Raw genomic sequence first — 6,618 nt, 5'->3', positions numbered from 1 at the left:
GGGTGGGGGCAGGTGCGGCCAGCAGCTCCCACTGCCAGGGTGTCCCCAGCCCCTCCCCGCAGCTGGCCCCCTGCCTGTGCCTGGTTCTGGCAGACACGGCCAGTTGAAACAGATGCGTGTACTGAGCCTGGCCTTACTTGTGCCTTACTGGTTCCAGTCTGCTCCCCAGGGCTTGTGCCCAGAGCCACCGTGCTGTGCCGGGGTGTCAGGCACGTGTGGCAGCCCCTGCCTGTGGGACGCCCACCAGGGCAGGATGCCCACCAGGGCACGTGTGGCAGCCCCAGCCCATGGGGCGCCCACCAGGGCACGTGTGGCAGCCCCAGCCCATGGGGCGCCCACCAGGGCACGTGTGGCAGCCCCAGCCCATGGGGCGCCCACCAGGGCACGTGTGGCAGCCCCTGCCCGCAGGACGCCCACCAGGGCACGTGTGGCTGCCCTCGGCAGTGCCCTCCAGGCAGCGGCAGGCAGCAGGGCCTGGCCTGGCCGTTCATCACAAGTGATTACAGGCCCAGTGGGAACGTGTCCAGGGCAAGAGGAATGGAAACCCTCTCCCAGTAACAACTGTCTCCCAGTTACCTAGAGGTGCTTAAAAATGTAGCTGCAAAAGGGACAGAAATACACCAGCAGGTCCTACTGGCGCAGTCACCCACATGTTAAACACTAAGTGGATGATGGTATCTTGCCTATCACCAGTAACCTACAGAAATGTATTTCTTGAAGCTACTGTTTTTTTCACCCAGTACATTGATCTGAGCCTAACTAAACATTACATGTTTAATCTCTTCTATTGCAATAATTGTTTTCATCAATGTGTTAATACTATACACCTGCCATATATTGTATGATACCTCCCTCTGTTGAAGAGAGAACAAAGAACTCCACTATAATGGTAGTCAGGTGAAACTTGTAAGCCACTGAGTTAGTTTTTATAGGAAGGTATGAGGAGACAGGTTGGAGACCTATTGTGTCAAATTGTTGTATTAATAGGCCCTTTCAAGCACAGCAGTGCTTGTGTGGCTGCAGGTGGGGGGCTGTAAGGCTGTCAGTGATGGAGCTACAGGACAAAGCACATGAAACGCTGATGTTCCTCTATCAAAGGAGGCCAGAAGAGAAGGTGATTCAAGAGGAGAAACTTGCTGCTGATATTACCCTCTGTAGGAAAAGGTCAACAAATGGAAGGAACCCTTGGTCAGGTCTGAACTACCTTTATTTCACATGCATAGATTTACTATGATGGAGAGGGGTTTGCTTTATTTTATTTCATCAAGAGACATATTGTGGAGAGCTGTTTAAAAAAAGGTGTTAAAGTCTGGAGTAATTAACTATGCTTAGGAGAACCTAGGGTGAAAGATGACCCTAATACAAGGCAATAATTTCTAGAATCAGAAGGCAAAATTTGTATGCAGGTTAAAAAAAGTTACTTGAATATTTAGAGTGTCTCATGAGCCAGAAATTGTGGATTTAGAGAAGAAACTGTTTAAGAGCCTCCTGTATACAAAGAGACTGTTAGTTCCCGTTGCCATGTATGTTCTGGCCTAAAAGGTAAAATAAGACAAACTGCAAGCAACAGTGCTGCAGGGCTTATTTAGAGAGCCAGGCCCTGCTCTGAGTAAGACAACCAGCTGGCCAGATCCAGCAGAGAAATGCAAAAATGGTTAAAGTTTGACTTCAAGCACTATGTATACGTCCCTAATATGTTCAGTTGTTTTTATGTTTTGTTCTTTTTTCCTGTTGTAAACTAGTGCTTTTTAGGCTGATTGATTTGTGCTGATGAATGAGGAAAACTGATTAAGCAGGTGAAGTTGATTAATTTAGTTTACTTTTCTCAGGTTTCTGGGTGGAGGCTTAAGCTTTACTAGCAGGGTTTTTTTAAAATGTAAGCCCAGCCCTTTTGTTGCCAATCGAGTTCTGTCAGAAATGTGAACATCCTGTTTAATTCTGGCCTTTTTCAGCTGTAAAACTTTTATGGGCCTCTACCTCAAATACACTGACAATTCAGAGTTCATCTGTGGTGTGAAACCTTTGGAGCAGAAAAATATGAACTCCAAAAGAATGGTCTCCAAGCCCTGTGAGCCTTTAACATTTGTATGGCATATGTCCATTTGCTTCAAAATTCTGGCCTTTCACACCCAGCATTTTCTAAACATTTAATAGTCTGTACACATGACTTTGGTAAAGCTGTGTTACTGACTTTTTTGCCAGGACCTGTCTTTGAAACAGATAGTTGAATATAATGCATGAATCATTTTGGAAAGCTCAACAGAAGGCATCCTATTAATCAGTGGACTATGCCTTTGTGGTTACTTTGTAGGGAGTACCTGGTGCAATAATCTAAATCAAACATTTCCTGGGTGATAACGTATTAGGTGGCAACAGTGTAAACTGTCCTGGAGCGCTCTAGTAGCACACAACATGGCCTTGCCAGGAAAATGGGCAGCACTCAAAATGAGGATACTTATGAAGGCCCTTCTATTGAAAATACTGCTACCGGTACTAACTGATGCCATGTCTTGTGATACCCTTCCATCTCAAAATCAAACTCCTTTCACATATCCCGAAAGCAAATAAGTTTTTATAGAGGAAAAATTACAGCATGAAAATTCAGCTAGAGTAAACAAACACGATTCCACAGGTACAGTGATCTCTAACTGCAAAAGATCTGCTCATTTCACTCCTCAGCCTGTTTTCAGGATTTGATTTTTGGGATGGTTAGCTACTGAAGATGAATTGAGCTAATTCAATTCTGGTACATTGAGATCAAAATGAAGTGAGACAGAGTTCTCTGGTCTTCTGCAGTATTAATGTATTTTTAACATGGAACAATTTTATCTGATTAGCACATTAAGTTTGCCTTTTTTTTTTTTTTCCCCTCCCCCCTCTAATTAACTCTTTTTCTGCCTTGAAAAATAACTGTTTCACTAATTTGATTATTTCTCAGGCATTCAGCCTCTTTTTCTTCTATTATGGGAGTAAGATATTGAAGATAAAATAAATGCTTGGAAGTTCACACATGACTGCTTCAAGTATGCTTCATCTCAAGTACAGTGATTACAAAGAAATTGTAAGCAGGACCTGACCTGCACAAAAATGAAATGACCAAAAAAATCCAGTGCAAACCCCAGTAATAGAAGAAAACATTATTTAGATCAATCAGCACTTCTAGTGAAAATCCCCCCTTGCCATGTTGTATTATTTGTTCGGAGAGAATTTTTATAAGCAATTCATTCTCTATTCAGGTGGGGCCTTTCTTGTCTGCATGCAGTCCTGAGATTTATTTGAGATGGATCATTTCCAGTTATTAAATGCTAACAGTATTATTTAAAGACAGTGTTTGAAAAGGTGAACCCATTACTGTAACACATCTAATTTTCCTTTGCCATATGATATATTTTAACTGAAGCTAGTTGGGAAATGTCAATATAAGTTTCCTTTTTTTAATTTTTTTTTTAAATTGTCAGTATGAACATTGAATTGATATAGCTATGTGAACTGAGTAGATTGTTTTCAATCTAAAGATACACCTGGTGTAATTATACATCTTAAGACTTTTTTCCTAGGCAATCTGCAGTAGTTTAAAAATATCTCTAAGCATGTAATTTGTTATAAATTCTCAGACTGACATGTAAGCATTGGCACTGTCTGTCAAGCTTATATCGATGCCTTCATGTCACATGACACAAAGTTAACTCAAAGGGATGCAATGAGGTTTATTGGAAATTTCTGTTAAATAAAGCACAAACTATGTAGATTATTCACCCTTTTAAATAATACAAATGTTACCAAGAAGAAGTAGTATTCACCTTTGAAGTGCAGTGGCTAAGCAACTAATATGTCTACTTCCATTTCAAAGTTACAAATATTAAATTTTGCTGTTTATCACTTTTCTGTGCAAGCTAATTTGGTTGTTTTAAAAATATTTGTCAGGTAATGGAACTGGACAGAGCAGAAAAATGCCATTAGCAGTGTTAACTTCAGATTGAAATAACTGTAGAGCTTTTTCCAGTGCTGAAGATACCAAATGGCTGCTGTGAACCAGCCCAACAGCCCCCGTCTTTGGGCACTGGGCTGTCTCCAATGACGAATGGCCAGGATGGGTCTTCACTTCTACTGTGGATGTGACACTTGGCCAGGGGTTCACTGCATGGAAATCTCATGTAGATAAAAAGTACCTTGGGACCTTTAAATTTCAGATAGTCCTGGATTCACATGCATACATAACTATGTCTCGTTTTCCAACCTGGACTTACAAAGTTTGGTGACAGAGTTTGAGAAGTAATTTTAAAGTGGATTGCTAGGGCATGCTAAAGCCAGAGTAAGAAGCAGTGTTCTGCTTTAATTTTTGCTTCTTTCCTGCAGTCTGGTGAGCTGGTGCACTCTAGTGCATGTTTATGTTAAAAAAGCCACACAACAAGCTTTAGGCACTCCTAACAAAGCAGAACTTTCCTGGCCACCTCCCATTAAAAGGCTGAGAATGAGATCCCGGAAGGCGAGTTAGCTCCAGGACTGTGCTTAAGACACTGACATGGTGACCTGTTCTGACACAGCTCTGTAGCCTGCTACAGTTATTTCTGCAGCAGTTTTTAATTTCGGTTTTTACCACTTTTTCAGACACAAGCAAGTGTGGCAATCTGTGGTAAATTGTACCAACTTGGCACCTGAAGTGTGCAAAAAGTTGTGACTGACTGGTAGCTGGTGAACAAAAATTCATGGCAGAAAAAGTGAACAATGCACATAGTAGAGAAGCATGAAGCTGTTTAACTGAATTGCCTTGCTCTCTTAAAATTTTGTTTTCTTTGTCAGATGACTGCTAGTTATTTTGAATATGAATACATTGATTAGAAGTAAGCAAAATTACCTCAATTTTCAGCCAGCTTTATTAACAGGTCCATTATTCACAGGAAGATAATGTCAATTTAAATTTTGTGTGTGTGTTGTTTTTTTACAGATTCTAATATATGTGTTCTAGGGTTTGCCACTGATTCATTCAGACTTGTCAGTTTTTCATCTAATGCATGTACAGGGATGTAGAAGGGGAACTCTGCAAGGACTGGATTTGCACTTAATTCTTACACTGTTTGCAGAGCCTGCTGATTTTTTTTCATCTCTCCAACTTCAGCAGCTCCTTTGAGAAACTACACATCTGTTTATACAAGTAAATGCAGGATGGAACAGACTGCTTAGAGATAAGCATCTTTGAAACAGTATTAGGGCATTTGGTAATGAGCAGAAGTTCTTACCACTTGTTTCTGTTCTGAATATCCGTATTTGATCAATTTGAAATGTATATAACCCATTACAAGTGAGATTGTACAACTGTGGATGTTTGCCTTAGATTGCAGGATGACTTGACAACCTGATGTAGCTTAGAAGCATTTTGAAATGCAAAATATCCTTGTTTCACTGTAGCTGCACAGGGGTGAGGATTGCAAAAGATCCCCTTTTTTCCCCCTTCTGTGAAGAAAGAATACAAGGCCCAATTCTCTGAAAAGGCTAGTGTCATTAACTTAATGAAACTTCACTGGCACCTGTTTTTTACTTCAGCTTAGACCTGCCTTTGGACCTCATAGTAATGATGTCATCAACAACGCAAGTTCTGAATGTGTTTCAGACCGCACTATGGTGCTGCACGGGACTGGCTGCTGCCAGTCAGCTGATGTACAAAATACATTTATTTATGGAGTAATTGGTTTCTAACTTGTCTGTCCCCTTCTATCCCATCAATGTGTATTATGTATAGGCTGTGGAGTGCCTGAAGTTACGGTGCCTTGTTGAAGCTGTTCACATCTGTGCTTTGCACCACCTTGGATGAACAACTAAGTGCTGCCAGTTGCCAGCTGCCAGTTTTCAGATTTATTTGTTCTACAGACATCAGAAAAGATTAGCAGTGCAAAAAACCCAATCCATCTAAAAAGAAGATAAATGTTTTGTAACATTTGCTTGATCTGAAAATTGACAGTCTGAGGGTTCTGCAAGTTTTCTCTGCTGTTTTGTCCTGACGTATGTCTTTAAAATGAAGGAGGGGGTTATTCTCATGACTACACTAGTGGGTTTTTTAATGGTGACAGGATCACTCTGTATTTATTAATTTTTCATTTAAAAATAAAATCTATTTAGTGTGGTTAGAAATTTCTACCTCTATTTGATGTCCCCATTGTAGTAAGGCACTTCCTAATGACGTGTAGAAAGATCACACTGTAAAAAGGTTTATATTGTAGCCACTTTCAGGAGTACAGTTTTGTTATTTTTAAAACCTTTACTCTGGTATGAGCATGTTCTATTCTTCAGTTAGCAATGCAAGATGCAGTTAGACACCCCTGCTCTTCCATTCAGCTGATCTCTGCTGGGATCCTGGAAGACTTAGGTAAATTCCTGTGACTTATTTACCTAAAAATTGTGCCACCCAACTCCTATGGACTCTGAGTTTGTTACACAGCCCAAGGGAATTCTGCCGAACTTCCATGTATTTAAGACTTTCACTCCCACCGCTCCAGGGACGAGGCCGCCCGAGGTGCCATTTGTAGGGACATACTGAGGAGCTACAGGAAGCGGGACCGGGGCGGAAAGCCGCCCGCAGGCCCACGAGACCTAAGTCAGGAGGCAGCGACCCCGCCGGGCTTC

The sequence above is a fragment of the Chaetura pelagica genome, unplaced genomic scaffold (genome assembly GCF_000747805.2).
Source record: "Chaetura pelagica isolate M959 unplaced genomic scaffold, ChaPel_1.0 scaffold166, whole genome shotgun sequence".
NCBI lineage: Eukaryota > Metazoa > Chordata > Aves > Apodiformes > Apodidae > Chaetura > Chaetura pelagica.
The sequence above is the reverse complement of the archived record's forward strand: the minus strand, read 5'-3'. Positions refer to the sequence as shown.